General features: G+C 46.0%; 1 pseudogene; it reads left to right on the top strand.

The window, feature by feature from the left end:
* The first annotated feature begins 4,097 nt into the window (after positions 1–4,097).
* Positions 4,098–16,238, top strand: LOC135532296 (uncharacterized; annotated as a pseudogene).
* Positions 16,239–17,088: the final 850 nt, after the last annotated feature.

Below are 17,088 nucleotides of genomic sequence, written 5' to 3'. Positions count from 1 at the left end.
AAGTTCTTCCACACCGATCTTGACAAACCATTTCTGTATGGACCTGCCCTAAACTGTTGCCACAAAGTTGGAAGCACAGAATCATCTAGAATGTCATTGTATGCTGTAGCGTTAAGATTTCCCTTCAATGTAACTTTTTTATTTATTTAACCTTTATTTAACTAGGCAAGTCAGTTAAGAACAAATTCTTATTTTACAATGAGGCCTACCCCGGCCAAACCCTCCCGTAACCCGGACGATGCTGGGCCAATTGTGCGCCGCCCTATGGAATCGAACCAAGGTCTGTAGTGACACATCTAGCACTGACATGCAGTGCCTTAGACTGGGAGCCCTTTAAGGGGCGTAGCCCCAACCGTGAAAAACAGCCCCAGACCATCATTCCCCTCCACCAAACTTTACAGTTGGCACTATGCATTGGAGCAGGTAGCGTTCTCCTGGCATCCGCCAAACCCAGATTTGTCCGTTGGACTGCCAGATGGTGAAGCGTGATTCATCACTCCAGAGAACACGTTTCCACTGCTCCAGTGTCCAATTGCAGCGAGCTTTACACCACTCCAGCCGACACTTGGCATTGCTCATGGTGATCATAGTATACATCTTATACAGCTGCTCGGGCCATGGAAACCCATTTCATTAAGCTTCCATTTAACAGTTATTGTGCTCACGCTGCGTCCAGTTTGGAACATACTGTTGGAACATACTTTTGGTCATGTAGTGTAATTTTGGTAATTTATTTAAATTTACTTAGGGAAAGATTTACCTAGCCTATGAACCTATGTTAATCTACTATACCCCATAGTAGAAAGGTATATGTTCAGAAGCAAGGTAAAACATGCCTCATAAAGTGTAGTAAAACGTTCAGGTTTCAATGTTTTATGTTTTCCAAATGCGTACTGCCTCCAACTCACTGAAAAGTGGTGTGTGACGTGCTGATGAAGCCTACCTTCCGTTGACTATGTATTTGAATGGTGAATGGGAAGCGCTTCAATTACCGGTTGTGAAATACAAATATGAAGAAAAAAAAATGATCATGGCCAAAACCAATTTTTTTTTAAACACGTGATTTGCATTTAGAATTGTTTCGCAATGATTTGGGCTTATTCGACCGCTGTCCGAAAATATGTTCTGCTCGAAGGCTGAAATCCCGCTCAGTGTCTGTATGACGTGTGTGTGATAAATAAGATACATAACACGTGCCAATTTAATTCCACGAAATTATGCAAATTAACGCAGAGATCGATAAGCATGACAGGTCAAATATATTTCCATCAATTGGCCTTATTTCTCTCTCTTCTGGACAATTGGCCGGTGCCAATTTTATTTATCGGCTTTTCGAAAAAAAAAAAAAAGGCCAAAAGCCGTAATTACCGCTAACCAAACCCTGGTGTGTCTGTGTAAGCAACATAGAAACCATAGTTTATCACCAGCCAATTGTTGATGTGAACACTTTGATTGGTTGAGTTTAGATATTCATGTTTGCTCAGGGTTTGCTCAGTCCAACACGTGTAACTGTTATCTGTTTACCCAAATTGCCAAATTACCTTCTCTATGTAGACATGGAATAAAAGTGTTGTTTGTGTCTGTTCTTTTCACTCTATATCTATGGTGAGTTTAAGCCCAGCACTGATTGCTAATGATTTAGAGAGGGAGGGAGGGACTAATGGGGTTGGGAAAGAGGGATAGAGTAGGGAGGGTGAGCGGGAAATATATTTGGTATCTAAAAGAGAGAGAAAGAGAGAGAGTAAGGTGACGTGCTCTCCCCCTCACCTTTTTTCTCTCAGTCTATTCTTTCAAGTCACTCGTAGAGGTTGAGCAACACTAACTGGCTGCTATATTAGCAGGGGACAAAGGGAGAAACAGTGGAGCCAATACTGCTGTAAAGACCTGCTATACTAGATCACTGGACTGCTGTAAAGACCTGCTATACTAGATCACTGGACTGCTGTAAAGACCTGCTATACTAGATCACTGGACTGCTGTAAAGACCTGCTATACTAGATCACTGGACTGCTGTAAAGACCTGCTATACTAGATCACTGGACTGCTGTAAAGACCTGCTATACTAGATCACTGGACTGCTGTAAAGACCTGCTATACTAGATCACTGGACTGCTGTAAAGACCTGCTATACTAGATCACTGGACTGCTGTAAAGACCTGCTATACTAGATCACTGGACTGCTGTAAAGACCTGCTATACTAGATCACTGGACTGCTGCAAAGACCTGCTATACTAGATCACTGGACTGCTGTAAAGACCTGCTATACTAGATCACTGGACTGCTGTAAAGACCTGCTATACTAGATCACTGGACTGCTGTAAAGACCTGCTATACTAGATCACTGGACCTGCTGATCAACTGCTGTAAAGACCTGCTATACTAGATCACTGGACTGCTGTAAAGACCTGCTATACTAGATCACTGGACTGCTGTAAAGACCTGCTATACTAGATCACTGGACTGCTGTAAAGACCTGCTATACTAGATCACTGGACTGCTGTAAAGACCTGCTATACTAGATCACTGGACTGCTGTAAAGACCTGCTATACTAGATCACTGGACTGCTGTAAAGACCTGCTATACTAGATCACTGGACTGCTGCAAAGACCTGCTATACTAGATCACTGGACTGGACTGCTGATCACTGGACTGCTGTAAGACCTGCTATACTAGATCACTGGACTGCTGTAAGATCACTGGATCACTGGACTGCTGTAAGACCTGCTATACTAGATCACTGGACTGCTGTAAAGACCTGCTATACTAGATCACTGGACTGCTGTAAAGACCTGCTATACTAGATCACTGGACTGCTGTAAAGACCTGCTATACTAGATCACTGGACTGCTGTAAAGACCTGCTATACTAGATCACTGGACTGCTGTAAAGACCTGCTATACTAGATCACTGGACTGCTGTAAAGACCTGCTATACTAGATCACTGGACTGCTGTAAAGACCTGCTATACTAGATCACTGGACTGCTGTAAAGACCTGCTATACTAGATCACTGGACTGCTGCAAAGACCTGCTATACTAGATCACTGGACTGCTGTAAGACCTGCTATACTAGATCACTGGACTGCTGTAAAGACCTGCTATACTAGATCACTGGACTGCTGTAAGACCTGCTATACTAGATCACTGGACTGCTGTAAAGACCTGCTATACTAGATCACTGGACTGCTGCAAAGACCTGCTATACTAGATCACTGGACTGCTGCAAAGACCTGCTATACTAGATCACTGGACTGCTGCAAAGACCTGCTATACTAGATCACTGGACTGCTGCAAAGACCTGGTATACTAGATCACTGGACTGCTGCAAAGATCTGCTATACAAGATCAATGTAAAATACCTGCTATACAACCCTGGCTCTACTTTATCCCTCTGGGCGATCCATATCTGTTACTCAGGGCCACATTCAGTAGCCACCAAATGAGAGAAAATGTTGTGATGTTGTGAATGGGAAGAGGTTCTAGCTGTCCTGAAAAACTTAATGTTGTAGAGTTCTAGACCTGGACATTGTGGAGTTCTAGACCTGGACATTGTGGAATGGACATTGTGGAGTTCTAGACCTGGACATTGTAGTTCTACCTGGACATTGTGGAGTTCTAGACCTGGACATTGTGGACATTGTTCTAGACCTGGACATTGTGGAGTTCTAGACCTGGACATTGTGGAATTCTAGACCTGGACATTGTGGAGTTCTAGACCTGGACATTGTGGAATTCTAGACCTGGACATTGTGGAGTTCTAGACCTGGACATTGTGGAGTTCTAGACCTGGACATTGTGGAGTTCTAGACCTGGACATTGTGGAGTTCTAGACCTGGACATTGTGGAGTTCTAGACCTGACATTGTGGAATTCTAGACCTGGACATTGTGGAATTCTAGACCTAGACATTGTGGAGTTCTAGACCTGGACATTGTGGAGTTCTAGACCTTGGAATTCTAGACCTGGACATTGTGGAGTTCTAGACCTGGACATTGTGGAATTCTAGACCTGACATTGTGGAGTTCTAGACCTGGACATTGTGGAGTTCTAGACCTGGACATTGTGGAGTTCTAGACCTGGTTCCAAACATGGTAACAATGGCCACTGACCAGGATGTCGTCTCCTCCTGTGAGTGGGAGTGTGACAGGGTGTTGTACCTCCTGCCCTCCCTGCTGCTGTTCCTGCTCTACCTGGCTCTCCGCTGGCCCCCGGTACAGCGAATGGCGAGGCTGGGGGTGAGGGCTGCCGCCTGGTGGCTATGGGTGGCACTGTGCTGGGTCCTGGAGCTCCCCATCCACCACCCTCACACAGAGCCAGGCTGGGGCGAGGAGAGGGGAGGAACACAGGTACAGGAGCATGGATCATCCCCAGGCCTTGCCATAGGACCGTCACCAGAGAAAAGCTGGGGTAGAGAGAGTGGAATGGGCCTTGGCTTGGGATCACATCCAGCCCTCTCCCCAGCCCCAGGACCCACTCTAGCCTGTAAGCCCACAGCCCTGGCCCGGTTTCTGCTCCAGCACTGCTGTTCCCTGGCCAGACCCAGACTGGCCCCATGGCCCAGGGGGGACCCCCACCTCCAGACCCTCTCAAGTTTTCTGTTGGGGGGCCTGATTGCAGGAGACCAGGGACAAGAGGTCAACTTTACCCGAGACCACCTTCTACTGAAGGACGGGGGTAGTGGCTCTGGACTGGGCTGTAGGCGTAGGTGGGGGAGAGGCGGTGGGACGGGAGAGAGGGAAGGAGCACCATCCTGGGGGAAGGCATTGGGCTGCCACACCTCCACACCTCCAATCCTCCTCCTCATCCCTCACTACTGGGGAGGAGTGACGCCCCACCTGAGAGGTCTGTGTAGAATGGCTCTTCGTCAGGGATTCTATTCCCTCGTGTTTCACCGTAGGGGCACGGGGGTGCCCTCTCACCACGCCACGGCTGACTGAGTATGGAGACTCTGTTGACCTGATGCAGGTACACAATAATATTACTATAATAATTGTATGGTCTATAATTGACCTAATAATGATATTGTGTATAATGTTGAACATACAAATGCTGAATGGGACACATGCATACAACATGGTACTCTGACATCTCAGACTTTACAGTTAAAGTCGGAAGGTTTACGTACACCTTAGCCAAATACATTTAAACTCAGTTTTTCACAATTCCTGACATTTAATCCAAGTTAACATGTCTTAGGTCAGTTAGGATCACCACTTTTATTTTAAGAATGTTAAATGTCAGTATTATAGTAGAGTGATTTATTTCAGCTTTTATTTCTTTCATCACATTCCCAGTGGGACAGAAGTTTACATACACTCAATTGGTATTTGGTAGCATTGCCTTTAAATTGTTTGACTTGGGTGCGTTTCGGGTGCCTTCCTCAAGCTTCCCACAATAAGTTGGGTGAATTTCAGCCCATTTCTCCTGGCAGAGCTGGTGTAACTGAGTCAGGTTTGTAGGCCTTCTTGCTCGCACATGCTTTTTCAGTTCTGCCCCAAAAAAATATATGGGATTGAGAACAGGGCTTTGTGATGGCCACTCCAATACCTTGACTTTGTTGTCCTTAAGTCATTTTGACACAACTTTGGAAGAATGCTTGGGGTCATTGTCCATTTGGAAGATCCATTTGCAACCAAGTATCAACTTCCTGAATGATGTCTTGAGATGTTGCTTCTATATATCCACATCATTTTCCTACCTCATGATGCCATCTATTTGTGAAGTGCACCAGTCCCACCTGCAGCAAAGCACACCCACAACATGATGCTCCCACCCCTTGCTTCACGGTTGGGATGGTGTTCTTCGGCTTGCAAGCATCCCCTTTTTTCTCCAAACATAATGATGGTCATTATGGCCAAACAGTTATATTTTTGTTTCATCAGACCAGAGGACATTTCTCCAAAAGTAGAATCTTTGTCCCCATGTGCAGCTCCAAACTGTAGTCTGGCTTTTTTATGGCGGTTTTGGAGCAGTAGCTTCTTCCTTGCTGAGAGGCCTTTCAGGTTATGTCGATATAGGACTTGTTTTACTGTGGATATAGATACTTTTGTACCTGTTTCCTCCAGCATCTTCACAAGGTCCTTTGCTGTTGTTTTGGGATTGAATTGCACTTTTCGCACCAAAGTACGTTCATCTCTAGGAGACAGAATGTGTCTCCTTCCTGAGCGGTATGACGGCTGCGTGGTCCCATGGTGTTTATACTTGCATACTATTGTTTGTACAGATGAACGTGGTACCTTCAGGCGTTTGGAAATTTCTCCCAAGGATGAACCAGATTTACGGAGGTCTACAACTTTTTTTTCTGAGGTCTTGGTTGATTTTTTAAATGTATTTTTCCCATGATATCAAGCAAAGAGGCACTGAGTTTGAAGGTAGGCCTTGAAATACATCAACAGGTACACCTCCAATTGACTCAAATTATGTCAATCATCCTATCAGAAGCTTCTAAAGCCATGACATCATTTTCTGGAATTTTCCAAGCTGTTTAAAGGTACAGTCAACTTGGTGTATGTAAACTTCTGATCCACTGGAATTGTGATACAGTGAAATAATCTGTCCGTAAACAATTGTTAGAAAAATGACTTGTGTCATGCACAAAGTAGATGTCCTAACTGACTTGCCACAACTATAGTTTGTTAACAAGAAATTTGTGGAATGGTTGAAAAGCGAGTTTTAATGACCTCCAACCTAAGGGTATGTAAACTTCCAACTTAAACTGTAAATGCACACCTAGGTCCCATCCTAGTGAGAACATTGAGCTAGTCCTAGAACCCTCCTAGTGAGACCATTGAGCTAGTCCTAGAACCCTCCTAGTGAGACCATTGAGCTAGTCCTAGAACCCTCCTAGTGAGACCATTGAGCTAGTTTCCTAGAACCCACCTAGTGAGACCCCTCCTAGCTGGTGTTGCAATATCAGTAAGTTAGCTAGCTGGTTTTATAACAATTATCAGTAGGCTAGCTAGCTGGTTTCATAACAATATCAGTAGGCTAGCTAGCTAGCTGGTTTCAGAACAATATCAGTAAGCTAACTAGCTATCTGTTTTTATAACAATATCAGTAGGCTAGCTAGCTGGTTTCATAACAATTATCAGTAGGCTAGCTAGCTAGCTGGTTTCAGAACAATATCAGTAAGCTAGCTAGCTGGTTTCAGAACAATATCAGTAGGCTAGCTAGCTGGTTTCAGAACAATATCAGTAGGCTAGCCAGCTGGTTTTATAACAATATCAGTAGGCTAGCTAGCTGGTTTCAGAACAATATCAGTAGACTAGCTAGCTGGTTTTATAACAATATTAAACAACCTTTAACCTTGTGTCCTTCAGACAGTAGCATATGTGCGTAGCCGGCACCCGTCCTCTGTGCTGGTAGCGGTGAGCGAGGGTTCTGGTTCGGGCCTGCTGCTGTCCTACTTGGGAGAGTGTGGCTCCTCCTCTTACCTGACGGCTGCAGCCTGCATCTCACCTGTCCTGCAGGGCCAACTGTGGTTTGACACGCCCCTGCCGCCACTCTACCGCTGGGCAGTGCTGATCCAACGCAAACTGCAGCTCAGCAGGTAGGAGAGAGATGATGATGATTATCGTTATGATGTTTAGTTTATAGAACAATAATCTGCCTCTCCAATTGCAACTTTTAGACCGGGTGTGTTAACCCACAAAGCAGTATTACACAGTGTACCTTTTTGATGTAATTTCCTCCTACATTATCACCTTCAGGATAAACGTTGACGGTAAATTACATGGAAAAGTCCATTAAAGTAGTGTGCCACTTTAACATGCCTGGCATTGAATCCCGGCCATGGTGATAATGGGGTTGGTAAACTGAGCTAAAGCATCAGAGATGATGTTCTGACTTCTTCGTCCTCCCCAGGTATGCCAGTGCCCTTAGTGGGGTGTTAGATGTAGACAGGGCTCTCCACTGTTCCTCCCTCAGAGACTTTGAAGAGACCCTGTTCTGCTCTGCACTGCGACCCAATATCCCCCAACACCCAACCAGTCACACACCGACCCCAGGGGCCAGAACCGCCAGCGGGACACCAACCACCAAACCAGGGGCTACTGTACCCCCCCTGAACACCCCCTATCTGACGGGACCCCACAACACCAACCTGGAGGCCATGCCCGGTGCCAAAACTGTCTCCCCCACCCTTGCCTCCACTCCCAGGGTTCCAACCACCAGAGCAGGGGACACAGCACCCACCAACACACCCCACACCACTCAACAGGACCCCTCCTCCCTGGGGCCCCAGCTTCCACCTCTGGAGCCAGATCAGGTGCCAGAGGGGCCACTGCTCCCCCACCCTCCCTTAAGGGAGCTGGGGTAGCAGGGGAATCAGGGTAGGTGGGGTGGCATCCTGGGTGCTGGGGGAGCGGGGTCGTCCTGCCAGGGACTGGGAGAGTTACTGGGAGAGGAACGAACCTCTGAGGGACGAGACGAGGTGGCGGTTCCCGTGCTCTGCCTCTGTGTAGCGCGACGACCCCTCCTGCCGCCCTCCACCCTGCCACTCGCCCTTTTCCAAAACAACCCTTATTTCTTGCTGGCGCTGACGGAGACGGGCGGACACTGTGGGTTTGGACTGGAGGAGGGAGGACAGGGGGAGGGAGAGGTGGGAGGTAACTGGAGTAGCGTGTCTGTGTTGGAGTACTTCAGGGTGGTGGCTGAATTTCTGAAGGGGGAGGAGAGGAAGGGGATGAGGTGGGGGGGAGTACGGGCATGGGCAGGGGGGGGCAGAGGGGCAGTACCATCCCACCCCCCCCGGAGGAAGAGGAGGGAGTCCATGATGAAGAGAGAGAGATCGAGCACACAGTCACACACACAGGAACACCTCAATGATGGAGGAGGAAGAGGAGGGGAGGAGGGACAGTTTACCTGGCAGAGGTCCTACACACGTTGAGAAAGGAGGAGAGGATGGAGAGAAGAGGAAGAGTGAAATAGGAGACACCCCAGGGAGCACTGATGAAAGGGAGAAAAGGAGGAAGATGAGGGAAGTACAGTGAAAGAACGATAATAATTTTAAGACTGGATTCAATCCGATCAGAGGTAGATCCGTGTTATAGCAAGCTTGACATTTAAAGGTCATTTCCGATTGAGCTGACGTATGCAGTGTTTACCGTGAATTGGGTCTCCGCGAAGGCGGAAAGTTGCCTTTTAAAATTTGCATAGCTGACAAAAGCGCGATCAAATTCAACCCTCTCGCCCTCCTTAGATATGGCTGAGGTTTGGACCACAGGGGCTGGTGGCACCTTAATTGGGGAGGACGGGCTCGTGGTAATGGCTGGAGCGGGAAATGGTATGAAATACCTCAAACCTGCGGTTTCCACGGTTTCCACGGTTTCCATGGTTTCTAGGTGTTTGATGCCATTCCATTCGCTCCGTTCCGGCGTTATTATGAGCCCGTCCTCCCTCAGCAGCCTCCCTTGGTTTGGACACGTGCTCTTCTACAATGGGCAAATTCGATTGGTCAACCGAAGTTGAAAGAGCACAGTGAATCTGAATGTCCCATTTAATCTGGAAACCCAGAACCAAGTCTTGCGTGTGTGTGGCTGTGTTGTCCAGCTACTTGGAGAACAGTCCTGTTTATTGAATGGGTTATTGAGTGGTCTCCTCATGAATCGGTGTTACTCAGAACAGGAGATGTGGGATGCATCCCCATTGGCACTCTATTCCCTATATAGTGCACTACTTTGGACCAAGGTGACTATATTCCTTTATAGAGATCATGGTGCCATTTGGGATGCAGATGTGATCTTCACAGAGGGAGGTGGGGGTACATGTCACTTTCAGGACCCAGCCGACCAAAAAAACAATTAATGCATTGATCTATCTGTGATTCTAACAGGCACGCTGTGAGCTTAGCTTTCATAAGGAAACAGATGGGGACTGGGAGTGATTCTAGCATAGATATAGACGTAGAATGGGCGGTAGAACTTATCTTGCTCTTAAATCTAGAACAGACACAGCACTTTCGTCTTTAAATGGGTATTTCAGTTCTATGGTTTTGTATTTCTGTAAATGTATTAAAGCGACAGTACAGTAGTATTACTTGAGCCATGATTGCTCGTTATTTGTGTTTTATGCTATATTGCATCAAATCAAACTTTATTTGTCACATGCGGCGAATACAAGTGTAGACTTGACCATGAAATGCTTTAATGACAAGCCCTTAACCAACTGTGCAGTTCAAGAAGAAGAAAATATGCACCAAGTAGACTAACATAAAAAGTAACACAATGAGAAGTCAATGTGGAGGCTATATAACTGAGTCAATGTGGAGGCTATATACAGGGGGTACTATATACAGGGTGTTACGGTACGAGTCAATGTGGAGGCTATATACAGGGTATTACGGAGTCAATGTGGAGGCAGAGGTACAGAGTCAATGTGGAGGCTATATACAGGGTGTTACGGTACAGAGTCAATGTGGAGGCTATATACAGGGTATTATGGTACAGAGTCAATGTGGAGGTTATATACAGAGGTGTTACGGGGGTACAGAGTCAATGTGGAGAGTCTATATACAGGGTGGTTCAATGTGGAGGCTATATACAGGTACAGAGTCAATGTGGAGACTATATACAGGGGGTACCGGTGCACACAGAGTCAATGTGGAGGCTATATAATACAGGGTATTACGGTACAGAGTGAATGTGGAGGCGATATTATTCACAGATGGGGTATAAAGTGAATCACAGGTGACTAAACTAAGTCAGGTAGAATGTTATTAGACTTTATATATATACAGGGGTTCCGGCACGGTCAATGTGGAGGCAGAGTGAATCAATGTGGAGGCTATATACAGAGTCAATGTGGAGACTATATACGGTATTACAGAGTGAATGTGGAGGCTATATACACAGAGTCAATGTGTTATACAGGGTATTACGGTACAGAGTGAATGTGGAGGCTATATACAGGGTATTACGGAGAGTGAATGTGGAGGCTATATACAGGGTATATTGGAGGCTATATACAGGTACAGAGTGGAGGCTATGGGTGGAGGCATTGGGTATGTCTATATACGGGTATTACTGCTAAACAAACTAATCAGCGTAAACAGGATCAGAGTCCTGCTGTCTGGCTGACATGTTTACTAGAGAAGAAGAACAGCACCAAATACATCAGCCATTACAAGTGTTTTCAAGGATAATCCTGGTAAACACCGTCCAACCAAATGTTACTTGCTGGTTCCTTCACTACAATGCAACAACAATAATACACAAGAATACAAACATAATAATGTACATTTCCCAGTCGAGTAAATAAATAAATAAACATTTTAGCATAAGTATAAAATACAGCAAGAACAATATTTACACATGTATCAGTGAAAAGTGGTTTGGGGGGGGGTCAAGTGTTTAAATTGTGCAGTATTAGCAATAGTAACTAAGAGTCTAATAACAGCAATTGTGTAGCCTGTGTGTTTACTCTCCGTGTGTGTGTGTTTGGTTTTACTATCCTTGTGGGGACCAGAAGTCCTCACAAGGACGGTAAAACAAAGAACGTTTGGACAAGTGGGGACCTCCTCCCTATAGGTTGACTCATCGTTATTGGTTATCAGGCCTACAACTGACTGGTGTCTTTAGCTAATTTGATGATAGAGTTGGTGTCGTGCAATGCTATACAGTCGTGGGTGAACAGGGAGTACAGCAGAGGGCTGAGGACACACCCCTGGGGGCCAGCAGAGGGCTGAGGACACACCTGGGGGCCCCTAGGGAGTACAGCAGAGGGGTGAGGACACACCCCTGGGGGCCCCTAAGGGAGTACAGCAGAGGGGTGAGGACACACCCCTTGTCTGTTTGTTGAGTAATCACTCTTCTGAGAGTTTTCCTCCAGTTCGTCTCGGAGAGCGACAGCACCTAGACGTCCGGAGTGGTGACCGCCTTTCTGGATGGCTCGGTATCGTCTGCCTCGAAGCGAGCATAGTATGTGTTAAGCTCATCTGTGAGGAAGGCAACACGCGGCTGGATTTGTTGGCTGTAGTCCTTGCGTAGGACAGGTCTTGAGTTGTCAAATATCTATTCAAGTTTGAGTTTGTATAGTTTTTTTTTATGGATTTGCGTAGCTCATAACCTGCCTTTTTTTAACTAGAGGTTCCAGATTTACAACATCCGTAACTAGAGTTCCAGATTTACAACATCCGTAACTAGCGGTTCCAGATTTACAACATCCGATGTAACTAGCGGTTCCAGATTTACAACATCCGTAACTAGAGGTTCCAGATGTACAACATCCGTAACTAGATTTACAACATCCGGTTCCAGATTTACAACATCCGTAACTAGTGGTTCCAGACTTACAACATCCGTAACTAGTTCCAGACTTACAACATCCGTAACTAGAGGTTCCAGACTTACAACATCCGTAACTAGAGGTTCCAGACTTACAACATCCGTAACTAGAGGTTCCAGATTTACAACATCCGTAACTAGAGGTTCCAGACTTACAACATCCGTAACTAGAGGTTCCAGATTTACAACATCCGTAACTATCAGTTCCAGATTTACAACATCCGTAACTAGAGGTTCCAGATTTACAACATCCGTAACTAGCGGTTCCAGATTTACAACATCCGTCATCCGTAACTAGAGGTTCCAGACTTACAACATCCGTAACTAGAGGTTCCAGATTTACAACATCCGTAACTAGAGGTTCCAGACTTACAACATCCGTAACTAGAGGTTCCAGATTTACAACATCCGTAACTAGAGGTTCCAGATTTACAACATCCGTAACTAGAGGTTCCAGATTTACAACATCCGTAACTAGAGGTTCCAGATTTACAACATCCGTAACTAGAGGTTCCAGATTTACAACATCCGTAACTAGAGGTTCCAGATTTACAACATCCGTAACTAGAGGTTCCAGATTTACAACATCCGTAACTATCAGTTCCAGATTTACAACATCCGTAACTAGCGGTTCCAGACTTACAACATCTGTAACTAGAGGTTCCAGATTTACAACATCCGTAACTAGAGGTTCCAGATTTACAACATCCGTCATCCGTAACTAGAGGTTCCAGACTTACAACATCCGTAACTAGAGGTTCCAGATTTACAACATCCGTAACTAGAGGTTCCAGATTTACAACATCCGTAACTAGAGGTTCCAGATTTACAACATCCGTAACTAGAGGTTCCAGATTTACAACATCCGTAACTAGAGGTTCCAGATTTACAACATCCGTAACTAGAGGTTCCAGATTTACAACATCCGTAACTAGTGGTTCCAGATTTACAACATCCGTAACTAGTGGTTCCAGATTTACAACATCCGTAACTAGAGGTTCCAGATTTACAACATCCGTAACTATCAGTTCCAAATTTACAACATCCGTAACTAGAGGTTCCAGACTTACAACATCCGTAACTAGTGGTTCCAGATTTACAACATCCGTAACTAGTGGTTCCAGATTTACAACATCCGTAACTAGTGGTTCCAGATTTACAACATCCGTAACTAGAGGTTCCAGACTTACAACATCCGTAACTAGAGGTTCCAGACTTACAACATCCGTAACTAGTGGTTCCAGATTTACAACATCCGTAACTAGAGGTTCCAGACTTACAACATCCGTAACGAGAGGTTCCAGACTTACAACATCCGTAACTAGCGGTTTCCCGTATTAGCAGGGAGGGGTATGCGCAGACGCTCTCATGCCACAGTAGCTTGCAACCACAGAAACGGGCGTATAGTGAATGAAATGCCACATTGACATTCAACAGTGCAAGGTGCCATACCGGACCCACCATGTGACCTGATGTCAAAAATCCCTGGTCATTTGTTCGGTTTATATATCTTCTTTGAGTAAAGCTAGAAGGATTTGTATTCTTTCCACAATCATCTACTGTCATTGTCTTGCAGAGTCGTTGAATAAGCAGTATGTACGCACGCACGCACACACACACACACACACACACGTATTCACGCTGAACACACACACACACACACACACACACACACACACGTATTCACGCTCAACCCACACAACACTGACAGGACTCAGAAGTACCAAAATGACTTTATTACAGTCAATTCTTTGTCCAGTAGCCCTCTTCCAACAAAAACATTAATGACAATACATTACATTTGTCCCTTAACACTTTGTTTCTCAACTTCTTTTATACATTTTACATCACTTTATTTTTCTGTAATTGATAGGGTTTTTCTTTCATGTTATCTTGCAGGCATCTTTTTTTTTTTGCACAATCTATACAGTTTAACACAGGTTACATGGGAATGGGTACTGTAACTCAACCTGGGAAATTAGAACAAATGAGGAGGAATACTGATCAAACAGACTGTAGAGATGTCATCCTGCCACCCCAAGGATGAACCAAATCAGAGTGAATCTCTAATTTAAATCTGACCATTCAAAGTCGATCTCATCATAATATGGCCAATCGAAAAGAGATCAATCAATGTAGATAAAACCAACCATTTCTCTCAATAAGATAAATTAAAAAAAAAAACAACAGAGAATAAAAACCATTAAAAGGGAGAAGGTGAAGATGGAAGAGGAGTACAGCACATCTTCCTCAGTTTGGGGAGAGACCTGAAGGTTATTTTCAGAAAGGATGAGTGTGAAAGAGAGAAGATTGAGTTTAGTTCACAGGTCAGTGGAGAATCTGAACTGGTGGAGACAACGGAACTCAACGGGCTCCGACGGAACTCAACGGGCTCCGACGGAACTCAACGGGCTCAGAGGGAACTCAACGGGCTCCAAAAGAACTCAACGGGCTCCGACGGAACTCAACGGGCTCCGACGGAACTCAACGGGCTCCGACGGAACTCAACGGGCTCCGACGGAACTCAACGGGCTCCGACGGAACTCAACGGGTTCGACGGAACTCAACGGGCTCCGGAACGGGCTCCGAACTCAACGGGCTCCAAAGAACTCAACGGGCTCCGACGGAACTCAACGGGCTCCGAGGAACTCAACGGGCTCCGACGGAACTCAACGGGCTCCGACGGAACTCAACGGGCTCCGACGGAACTCAACGGGCTCCGACGGAACTCAACGGGCTCCGAGGGAACTCAACGGGCTCCGAGGAACTCAACGGGCTCCGAGGGAACTCAACGGGCTCCGAGGGAACTCAACGGGCTCGAGGAACTCAACGGGCTCGAGAGGAACTCAACGGGCCGAGGGAACTCAACGGGCTCCGAGGAACTCAACGGGCTCCGAGGGAACTCAACGGGCCCGACGGAACTCAACGGGCCCGACGGAACTCAACGGGCTCCGACGGAACTCAACGGGCTCCGAGGGAACTCAACGGGCTCCGAGGGAACTCAACGGGCTCCAAAAGAACTCAACGGGCTCCGAGGAACTCAACGGGCTCCGAGGAACTCAACGGGCTCCGACGGAACTCAACGGGCTCCGACGGAACTCAACGGGCTCCGAGGAACTCAACGGGCTCCGAGGGAACTCAACGGGCTCCGAGGAACTCAACGGGCTCCGACGGAACTCAACGGGCTCCGACGGAACTCAATAGAACTGCTCCAGAACCACACCTTTTGTGCGTGTACAAGGTATGTGGTTGATGTTTTCGTATTCATTGTCTTGTCATCGTCAGAGACCGTGTCAGTGGTTTGTCACTTCACAATACAAGCAGTTCATCTGTCTAGACTTTGAATTGCTTTTCTTTGTTTTAAATAATATTTTTTATTCTAAATGTACAATATTAACACATTTTATCCAATACATCCCAGATGAAATTGACGTTAAATCAACTATACATATATATATATTTTATATATCATTATTTGCCACACCTCCCCACCTTATATATATATATCTATACGCTCTTCACTTCACATATCCACCTTATATATATATATATATATATATACACACTTTATTTTAGACATCAATATTCTCCAATACGCTCCTTCACGGGGGGTAGATGGGTCTGTCTGAGAAGGGAATCGGAGGGTGGTCCGGTGGGGAGGAAGTGGTAGGGGGGCGGTAACGACGGGGGTGAGCTTGAGCTGGGGGGGGTACAGGAGCATTGCAGGAGCGACAGCAGCTTCGCCAACCACACCCCCCCAAAAAAAGGGACATTCAGCAGTCATAAACCAATACCTACACGGTAATGTAACCATACCACATTATATTTACACCGTTCTATACCTCTCTCTCTTTTTCAACACTCTGTAAACCTGAGGATTCTCTTCCTGTTCCCGGAACCAGAATATCATCACTTCTACACCCCAGCTTCCTTAAATCACCCTTTAACTTGGCCTGATCCTCCTTTACCAGTTTTAATACACCGACCTTCTCGTTTCACTCTATTCATCAGCACCAGCAGACCCATAGGTGGTGGTGGGGTGGGGTGGGGGGGGGGCATGTTGAGGGGGTGGAGATGAAAGGAAAAGGAGAGCGAGGAAAGGTAAGTGGGTGAGAGACAGAAAGAGAGAGAGAGATGGTGAAAAGTTAAGAGTAGGAGAGAGAGAGAGAGAGAGAGATGGTGAAAAGTTAAGAGTAGAGAGAAAAGGTAAGAGAGAGAGAGATGGTGAAAAGTTAAGAGTAGGAGAGAGAGAGAGAGAGAGAGAGAGGGTGAAAATGTAAGAGTGGGGAGAGAGAGAGATGGTGAAAAGGTAAGAGTGGGAGAGAGAGAGAGATGGTGAAAAGGTAAGAGTGGGGGAGAGAGAGAGAGAGAGAGAGAGAGAGGGGTGAAAATGTAAGAGTGGGGGAGAGAGAGAGAGGGAGAGAGAGATGGTGAAAAGGTAAGAGTGGGGGAGAGAGAGAGAGAGAGAGAGATGGTGAAAAGGTAAGAGTGGGAGAGAGAGAGAGAGAGAGATGGTGAAAAGGTAAGAGTGGGAGAGAGAGAGAGGGTGATTTTAGATAATTTGAGATCCATGATCATAAAGTGTATGTTGTTGATGTGGATATTAAATAAGTGTGTACAGTAACTGCTAGTCTCTCTGTAAAGTCATATGATCGTGGCAAAGTGCTGTTGCCATGGGATCAAAATGCCCACCCAGACCAGAGACAGACAGGGAAGTGGACCTATGAGAGCAGAGCATCGCACAGACTGACCATCCTATTGGCTATACCTGACACACAGGAGGCTGTGGAAACTGACAGTGAACCCT

The sequence above is a fragment of the Oncorhynchus masou genome, unplaced genomic scaffold (assembly GCF_036934945.1).
Source record: "Oncorhynchus masou masou isolate Uvic2021 unplaced genomic scaffold, UVic_Omas_1.1 unplaced_scaffold_1807, whole genome shotgun sequence".
Classification (NCBI taxonomy): domain Eukaryota; kingdom Metazoa; phylum Chordata; class Actinopteri; order Salmoniformes; family Salmonidae; genus Oncorhynchus; species Oncorhynchus masou.
Note: the sequence above shows the minus strand (reverse complement) of the source record. Positions and strands in the feature narration are given on the sequence as shown.